Source organism: Haplochromis burtoni, unplaced genomic scaffold (genome assembly GCF_018398535.1).
Source record: "Haplochromis burtoni strain Fernald_Lab_line unplaced genomic scaffold, NCSU_Asbu1 Contig_1663, whole genome shotgun sequence".
Classification (NCBI taxonomy): Eukaryota; Metazoa; Chordata; class Actinopteri; order Cichliformes; family Cichlidae; genus Haplochromis; species Haplochromis burtoni.
This window is the reverse complement of record NW_024584024.1, coordinates 19,427-28,363: the sequence shown is the minus strand read 5'-3', so window position 1 is coordinate 28,363 and position 8,937 is coordinate 19,427. Positions and strand designations below refer to the sequence as shown.

The 8,937-nt window shown below is 41.2% G+C and overlaps 1 pseudogene; it reads left to right on the top strand.

Annotated features, from left to right (window-relative positions):
* Positions 1 to 48: 48 nt before the first annotated feature.
* LOC102291132 lies at positions 49 to 3,394 on the top strand (annotated as a pseudogene).
* Positions 3,395 to 8,937: the final 5,543 nt, after the last annotated feature.

The window sequence follows — 8,937 nt, the reverse complement described above, 5'->3', positions numbered from 1 at the left end:
GTATTGACCCATGTGCCTGTTCATCTTAGCCACTATGATGCCTGACAGGAGCTTCCACGTGTATATGTTCCCTTCGGTCCTTGTCGTGTCATTGATGTTGTCTACGCCATACCTGTTTCCAGTCCAGCCAGGTTAGTCAGCTATTTCAGTTCAGTCAGTCCTCCGTTTCATGTCCTGTTTATCTGCTCATCATAATAAACACTAGCCTTCACCTATCTGTGACTCCAGCATTCGGGTCCTGTTTCCTTGCATCCACACACGACACAAGCCCTTACAGAATGACACGACGTGTGCCACAAAGACACTCTGTGGACTCGGACCTTTTCGAGCGGCAGGAGGCAGCGCTTCCCTTTGGGCAGAGAAGCTCAGGACGAAAAAGCGGCTCTTTCTGGAGAGGGAGCAGGTCTTCGACGGGACTCGCCTGGCTCTGGGCGGACCTCGGGGACGCCGCAGTCCTCCACCCGCTGCCTCACCTGCACCTGAGCATTCGCCGCTGAGAGTTGGTGTCGCCGCTCACTCTCTCGCCGCTCCTCGCTCGCCCACCAGCCGCTTCATTCACGGGACCTACCACCTCGCTGTGCTAGGACGACTCTGCCTCCCACATTGGCTCTACGGAGGCTCCCGCGTTCGGCGTCCTGCTTGGAGCAGAGGTGTCTGGCGGTGAGCAAAACCGACTCTTTTTTTTCTTTCTCCACACTGCAAGCCAGAGACTGTTCGCCATTCAACTACATTCTGGACTATCCAATTAATACTCACCATCCTGCCTCCGAAGAGACTGCTCCACCATCCCAGGCCACTGCTAAAGACATTATCACCATTAAACCTGATAATTTCTCCCAGCTCCCAGGACGAGGGCAGCTGTGACCCAGTCTACCTCCACACCCATTCCTGTTTCTCAGGTGGGGGTGACTGGTGTCCAGCCACCTCCTGTGCCTGTCCCAGCACTCAGGCTGAGGGAAGCCAGAACCCAGCCTGACCTCCCTAGATGCTCGGAAGAGCTAGCCTCTCCACCCACCAGTCTACCACGTCATCCACCTCCTCATCCAGCTTTTCACGCCCTAGCTCAATCTCTAGTTAGGCTAGCTGATCTGTTTCCACTTCAAGCACCAGGTTTGCTAGCCCAGGCTGCAGCACTGTCACCATCTTTAGTTCAGCCATTTGCTTCGTTAGCCTCACCAACAGTAGCTCAGTCTCCTGTCCTCGAGTCACCTGATGCTCAGTCTCCTGTCCTCAGTCACCTCCTGTCCTCGAGTCACCTCCTGTCCAGTCTATCGCCCGTTGCCCAATCTCCTATCCAGTCTCTGGCCCAGTCACTCATTCATGCTCCTGTTCAGTTCCCTGACCTGCAGCCACAGCATTCAGAGCCAGCTGTGAGCTCTCCCGCACCTGCTGGCCCGGCCTGTCTTCAGCCAGAGGTTTCCACACCTGCTGGCCCTGCAGCCGCTGCTCCGCCACCTTCTCCTCATCCACGTTGGATTCGGCGTCAGCAGCCACCTTCCAGGCCGCTGACTGGACCTTGTCGCCGGCGTGATCGACCTCTGGACCCGCTCAGCCGCTGGCCACGCGGCAGCCCACCAGAACTGTTTTGGCTCAGCCGCTGGCCACGTGGCCACCTGCCTAGACCATTTCATTATGGACTCTATATTAAAAATATTCCAAAATTTCTGTGAGCATTTTGGTCTAGCTTATTTCTAAAGAAAGAAGGAAAAAATAGGGTGGCATTGTACATAAAAGATCTTCACCACTGTTTCCTGCCAAGAATAGATGATGTTAGGGTTCCAAGCATAAATGTGATAACACAGAGCACATACTGTTTTTTGCAATGTTCAATTAGAGCGATTATGTTTGATTTCCACGTGCACGTTTGTACATGTTCTTAGTGAGATCATAATACATTTTTGATTCTTCACAAACCCTGTGAGGCAGTGCTTAAGTCACAACTAACAAACTAAAGATGAACTTTAACATAACACCCAATACTCCAGAGATCTGCCTGCTGTTCAAAATCGCACCTATAAAGCCTTGAATGTTTTATCGGGTAGTCACAGGCAGCACTAACATAAGTCGATAAAGATGACTGCTTTGTGTGTGTGTGGTTTAGATATAATCTTTATTGTGCATTGAAGTGAATTAATGCTTTTTTGCTCTGTTGCCTTTGAGTATTTGAATTCCAGACTACAGGCAAAAATATTATAACATGTTATCATAAATGCATATATACACTGTGTAATGCTTAACCGCGGTGTACATGGACTCAGTTGTCCAGCATGAAGTTATCATGATTACAGTTTATGAATAAAATGTAATCATAACATTCAATGTTTTTTCCTCTTTTTATTACTTTTTTGTTGTTATGTTCATTGGTGTGATTGCTAAATTGAAATGCATAAATATTTTCTCCCTAATAAACAATGAAGTGATGATTGATTTCTGGGTTTTATAAGTAGCAAAAGCTAAGAAATGAACAACCGATACACACATCCTCTTTTTTACAGATTAATGTCTTTAATCTCTCTTCTGAGAGTGTTTTTCCTGCATTTCTTTTTGCAACTCTGAGTTACATGATCATACTATTTTGCAACCTTACTCTAATCCTCACCATTGTGCTGAATAAATCTCTGCATCAGCCAATGTACCTAATTCTGCTGAACTTCCTATTAATGACCTTATAGGTTCATCAGCTCTCTTTCCACAGCTCATCAAAGAAATACTGAGAAACAGTGGGATAATGCAATACTCAGCTTGCGTTGCTCAAGCTTTCTTTATCCATATCTATGCAGCAGGCACTGTGTTCAATCTGAGTGCAATGGCATATGATAGATACATTGCCATATGTTACCCACTGCAGTACAGTACTGTGATGACTAATGCCCATATCATGAGAATAATCACCATTGTATGGATGAGTTGTTTAGTTTTAATTGCTGTGCTTTTTTTCTTACTTTTGCGCTTGCCTCGTTGTCGATCTGAAATGACTCACGTTTATTGTGATAATGCATCTCTGTTGACTTTGGTCTGTGCTGACACAACTATTAACAATATTTATGGGCTTTTTATAGTTGCTTTTTCACAATTGGTGGCTAATGGAATTGTTTTCTACACATATCTCCGCATCCTCATAACTTGCTTTAGATCTAAACGATCAGATACAAAAGCCAAAGCTCTGCAGACATGTGCTACACATCTGATTGTTTTTCTCTTGTTGGAGTGTCTTGGTCTTTTCACCATCATATCATATAGACTAAATAATGTTTCACCCCATTTCAGAAGATTTATGGGTTTGTCAACTTTAATTTTCCCCCCAACACTGAATCCAATCATCTATGGTTTGAAAACAAAGGAAATTCGAGAAAAGGTGTTGAACTTTTTAAAGAATAGGATGTTTTCATCTTAATGCACTCTTTCAAAAGAATCTGATGTAACATGCTGAAACGTTGGACATTTTTCACCTTCATTGTCCTCCTGTTATGTTAAATTATATTGTATGTTATTGTTTACTCGGTCACGTCCTTTTCTAACCCTAACCCAAAAGCAGTGCACATTAAAATTTCTGAAATTAAACAATTTTTGAAAACAACAACACAAGCAATTAACATCTGATTAAAGACTGAAGGTAATATTTTTTAGTGTGCGTTGTTACTTTATCATTAATGTTTGTCATTATACCATTGTATAAAAAGTAAACGCATACTTGAAGTTAATTACGTTTTTGCTTTCTTATGTTGTATGACAATTTTCTAAATAAATAAACAAACACTGTTTAGTAGGTACTACAGCAGTTGGAATAATTATAATGATTGATAATGATCATTTCTGATTTGGTTTTAGAATTATGTTGTCAAATAATGTAACTTAAACAGGTGTTGCTCTGCAGATAAGATACAGTTTTTATGCACTGATTATCATCAAACGAGTATTTACTATTGTAATATGTGTAATTAAATCATTATTATTATTATTATTATTATTATTATTATTATTATTATTATTATTAGTATTATTCCCCCGCAGGGGACATGGGAGAAAAGAAAAATTAAGAATGACTTTTGCGAGATCTCACAAAACAAACTCGGGATCTCGCAAAAGTATTGCAAGATCTCGCAAAAGTTTTAGCCGCATTCTTCGGAGGCCGCCAGCTCGAAGCCGACCGGGAGGTCGAGGCACGATGTGCCGGGAAAGCGGTGTTCCTCCCGGCTGTGTAGGTCTCGACCCCCCGTTAGCTTCGAGCTGTGGGTGTCAGATCTCCAAAAACGTCGGAGCACTTTTGCAAATATGTGATGTCTTGTAAACCGAGCAGGTATCTGACGTTTACACAACTACATTCACGCCTCAAAATATCTTAAAAGTGTATTTTGTGACCCAGAAAGAGTAATATTACAACTAAGTAGCTGCCGCCATTGTTGGAATTCAACTTTTGCGAGATCCCGAGTTTGTTTTGCGAGATCTCGCAAAAGTGCGTCTTAATTTTTTTTTTCTCCCATGTCCCCTGCGAGGCTCCGTATTATTGTAGTCTACTTGCCAGATATCCTTCGGCATGATGCAAAAAGTGCTTGTATGAATGGGTGAATGAGGCATGTTCTATAAAGCGCTACATAGGAACTATTCCCTTTTACAGTATTAAAAAGATCAAATTTACTCATTGAGCATTTTCATGTTTAGCACCAAAATATCACCATTTATCTTATACATAACTGCATGGTAATGATACTACTTGTATAAAATAGGAGAATAGGGAAATGTATTTAAGACTCAGAAAGAGTAGACTTTAATTAAAAAGTCTAATCTTTATGCTCTTATTCCAATATTATAGTACTTAAAGTCTAGAATAAAAAGCAAACTTTGTTTTTGGTGTTCTATAGGTCAGCTGTGTGTGTCGTTTCGATATTAACTAACTTGAATTCTGCATTGTATTTTAAGGCATTTATGAAGTCATTCCAAAGGAAATTGAAATCAGTGTAAATTTATTGTGATTGCCTAAACCTGATCTGTACATAATGTGAAGTCTAAGAAATGTGTGGTTCAGTGCTTAAAACATTAAATATAAATACACATAAAATTAAGAGGGATGTCTGTAACTGTTGTATACATCGCAGATTAAAATTACTTCTTCATATTGCTGGACAATATAGAATATAGTCTGACTACACCAGAGGGCGCCAGCAATACAATCTGAATTCATATCGACATTAAAACTGAAACTGTATGGACTTCATTTCATTCAGCAGTGTACATCTCTCTTTCATTTTGTGTAATCTGCAGCCCTCTAGTGTCTTTGAAGGCACATTAAATGTCTCCCAGAACATTACATCTAGTATGGTCTGATTAAACACACACACACACACACACACACACACACACACACACACACACACACACAAATTATAGTTCAATATTCCATTTCACTATTGCTTATTTTATCAACTGCTATCCTCAATTTTTGTAGAATTACACTTGTTACTCAACTCTAGCTTCTTAAATGTTTGAACACACTTGGCAAATAAATGTGACTTTGTTTAAGAATAATTATGTTTTCCATGAGTTTAAAACTTGTAGGCTGCTTGATATTAAATCTATCAATAAATAATAATTAAATACAATTTGTACTACAGAAACATTCTCATTACCTTAAGAAAACTCACAGACTTAACTACAAAAAAACCCCAGACTTGTTCAAAATTATGACAAACTATGCTTAAGCAGATCTCAAAATGTTCCTGTTATTTATGACCTCAGTCACATATACTTTGTCTCCACAATGTGGTAAAACTTGATAATGCACACCTTGATATCATGGCTAGACTAAGACAAAGAGTCACTTTCTATTATAAAGAAACATTTCATAGAAAATTCTTTAATTTCCATTTTCACTATTCTGTAATATTCACTAAAGCAGCAAATAAATAATGTGTGGTTGAGGAAGTTCTGTTATGAGGTAACTAGCCTTCCTGTCGTGGTCGGGTCAAATCTGACCGATTTACAAATTAAAAAATTCATAAATATTGTGTTTTACATCCAATTGCCTCGAGGCCTTACTACATCCTCCATATTATGCACTTGAACATATAAAAGTGATGAGCACCTCTTTTATTGAATTGTGAGTGTTTTAATCAACTTTGTTACATCTGTGGTGTTCCCGGTTAAAAGCCAGACCGCCATAGGAAATGAATGGGAATCTAACAACATCTGACAACAGCTTTCCACTTTGCCACATTCAATTTTAAGCAAGGCTTTGTGTCATGAGACAGTTAGGTGGCAGGCAGAGAGAGGACCCAAATGAAAGACTAGGCAGACAGACTTTAATTGAAAACTCATCTTTATTACCTGGCAAGTGGCAAGGTCATTATATCATTATGGCAAACAGATGGCAAACAGATGGGAGTGCACACAACAACAATGAGGGGATATGACGACAACAAACTGATGACACATGAGGCAATCAGGGTGATGGAACACACCGGGGAGCACCAGTGAAATATAATGTTAATATGACTAATAAGACAACGAAAGCAAAAGTAAAGATGAGCACAAGACTTCTGCTGTGTCCGAATTCAGGGGAAGGATGCTCATAAGGACACTACCTACCTACGTCACAAGGTAGTGTCCTTAGACGGACGGGTAGTCAGGAAGTGAGCGGCTGTGGACAGCCCCCTTTTTTTCTCCATAGAAACTTTATTGAACAAACAATGAGTAGTATCCAACATAACAGATGGGCTGTGGACAGCCTCCTAGCCTTCAACTCCGCTCTTACTTGTGTTTTTTTCCAGTCGCTAGCGCCACAGCGCGAAAACTTCAAAATGGACCCAGAAATGTCGTTCCGTTTTAATTTTAATTTTCGAGGAGCTAGAAAAAACCTTATCGTCGTCACCCGCATGTTTTGTACCTTAGCCTCATCAGAGACAATCATATCCAGGTTACATAATTTCCTTTAATCTACACGCATTTAGGAATTACTTGGCTAATTACACGGATAATTGAATAGACCCTGTGCACGAGAAAATGCTAACTTCCTGGTTTGAGAACGGATGTGGGGTTGTACATTTCCGGTAGCTTTACTTTGCGGTCAATCGCTACTGTGAAGATATACTCCAAAATCATGTCCAAAACTCGAAAACGGAAAGATCGCATTAAATTACAAAGAGCAGAAGGTGGGAACACTCACCACTGTTGTGTCATAAAAAATCTAATGATCAATTTTGACGTTTAAAAAGTTTAGATCGATCAGTTGTTTACATCACTCAACACAAGCAGAACTCCATTACTGCATGCAGAAGACACATCGTCCGCATTCAGAAGTATCTCTGTATAGTGACTGGTCTTATGATTTAAACAGGCAAATGTTCAGCATTCAAACTACAGGTGAAGAATAGTCAAACCAGATGTTTCCCCTGTTATGTTGAGATCAGCTAGTCAAGTACACACCTACACAGCATGTTAACGAACCGTGAAAAAAGCCACACAAAAATGAATGATTGCTGGTAACGGTTTCTATACATTAGTATTTATGAAGGGTATGTTGTGACTTACCTTCAAAATTATTGCAAGTTTGCATGCTTATTTTTACGTCACATTGTGTCCTGCGTCCTGATCGCTGCAGACGATCTCCTCCGTGACGTCTCTCCTGTACAGTACAGAATCGCTGCATCTGATCGCTAGCAGTGTGACTCTGAAGTGCAGTACTGTATGTCCACGATGTCCACGAAACGTTTTGCACCGTCAAAAAATAAAATTGGCTACTTGATTTCACCTATCGCTGGTTATTTTTAGAACATAACACCCGCGATAAACGAGGGACAGCTGAGAAATATAACATTTGAATCCCTTTTCTCTTTTGCTCTGAGGCGCGGGGGAAAAATATCGACAAGTCGATGAACATCATTTACAGATATATTGGGTAAATGCCCAAGACATCTATAGAAATGTAAATCGCCGCTTGATTCATTCATTTGCTTAACTTGTTTTGGACCGTAAACAAGGCGCGAATAGGACACCGGAAACAAAGCTCCCCACAGGAGTTTCCACACCGGAAGTAGCATATGCTAACGTGCACATAAGCTGTGTCCCAAAACGTCGGCTGCATCCTCCGGAGGCCGCATTTGAAGGCCGATTACGTCACAGCCAGGCGACGAAGGCTGTCCCAATTCGTCGACTCCTTCAAATGCGGCCGACAAATGCTGTCCTTCATTTCCCCGAATTTGAAGGATGGGTCGGGTGTGTCCTTCGTGGCCCACCATATCCCAGAATTCATAGCGCGGCCCAGCCAAATTTCAGCTGCCAACAATGGCGGCGCTACTAAGTTTTAAAATTACTCTTATTAATCTTTCTGGGTCACAAAATAAACTTTTAACATATTTTCAGGCGAGAAAGTAGCTGTGTAAACTTCAAATATCTGCTTGGTTTATCAAGACATCGCATATTTGCAAAAGTGTGCCGACGTTTTCGGAGACGTCTGTTACCCACCCGCTCGATAGCAAGCCGGGGGGTTCAATGGTCACTCCAGCCGGCGAGAGCAGCGGACTCCCGGCTTCATCGTTTTCAGACCCCCGCTTTTTCGCTACTCAGGTTAAACATGATCTATAAGTCACTCGGATAACTTAAAAATGTAATTGTTTTCCTTTTTCTGTGTTTTATTTGTTCCGGAGTAAATCGGTTTGGCTGAGATCAAAGTTATTAGATTATTATATTAAATAAAACTTTATTAATCCATCGGGTGGGTTCCTCCGGGATTTTCACACGGCTGAATAAACGTTAAATAGAAAACTGATTAAACAGAAGTGTGAGACGGTCGAGAATTTATGCCAGTCTCCTGTTATATTTTAGATAGCAAGGAGCGGACGGCCGAGTTTATTAAACTCCACCGACACAGCGGTGACGCTAATCTGAAGGCTAGACCGTCCCATTTCACAGCCTCGCACTTCCGGCCCTCTCGGTTTTTGAAGG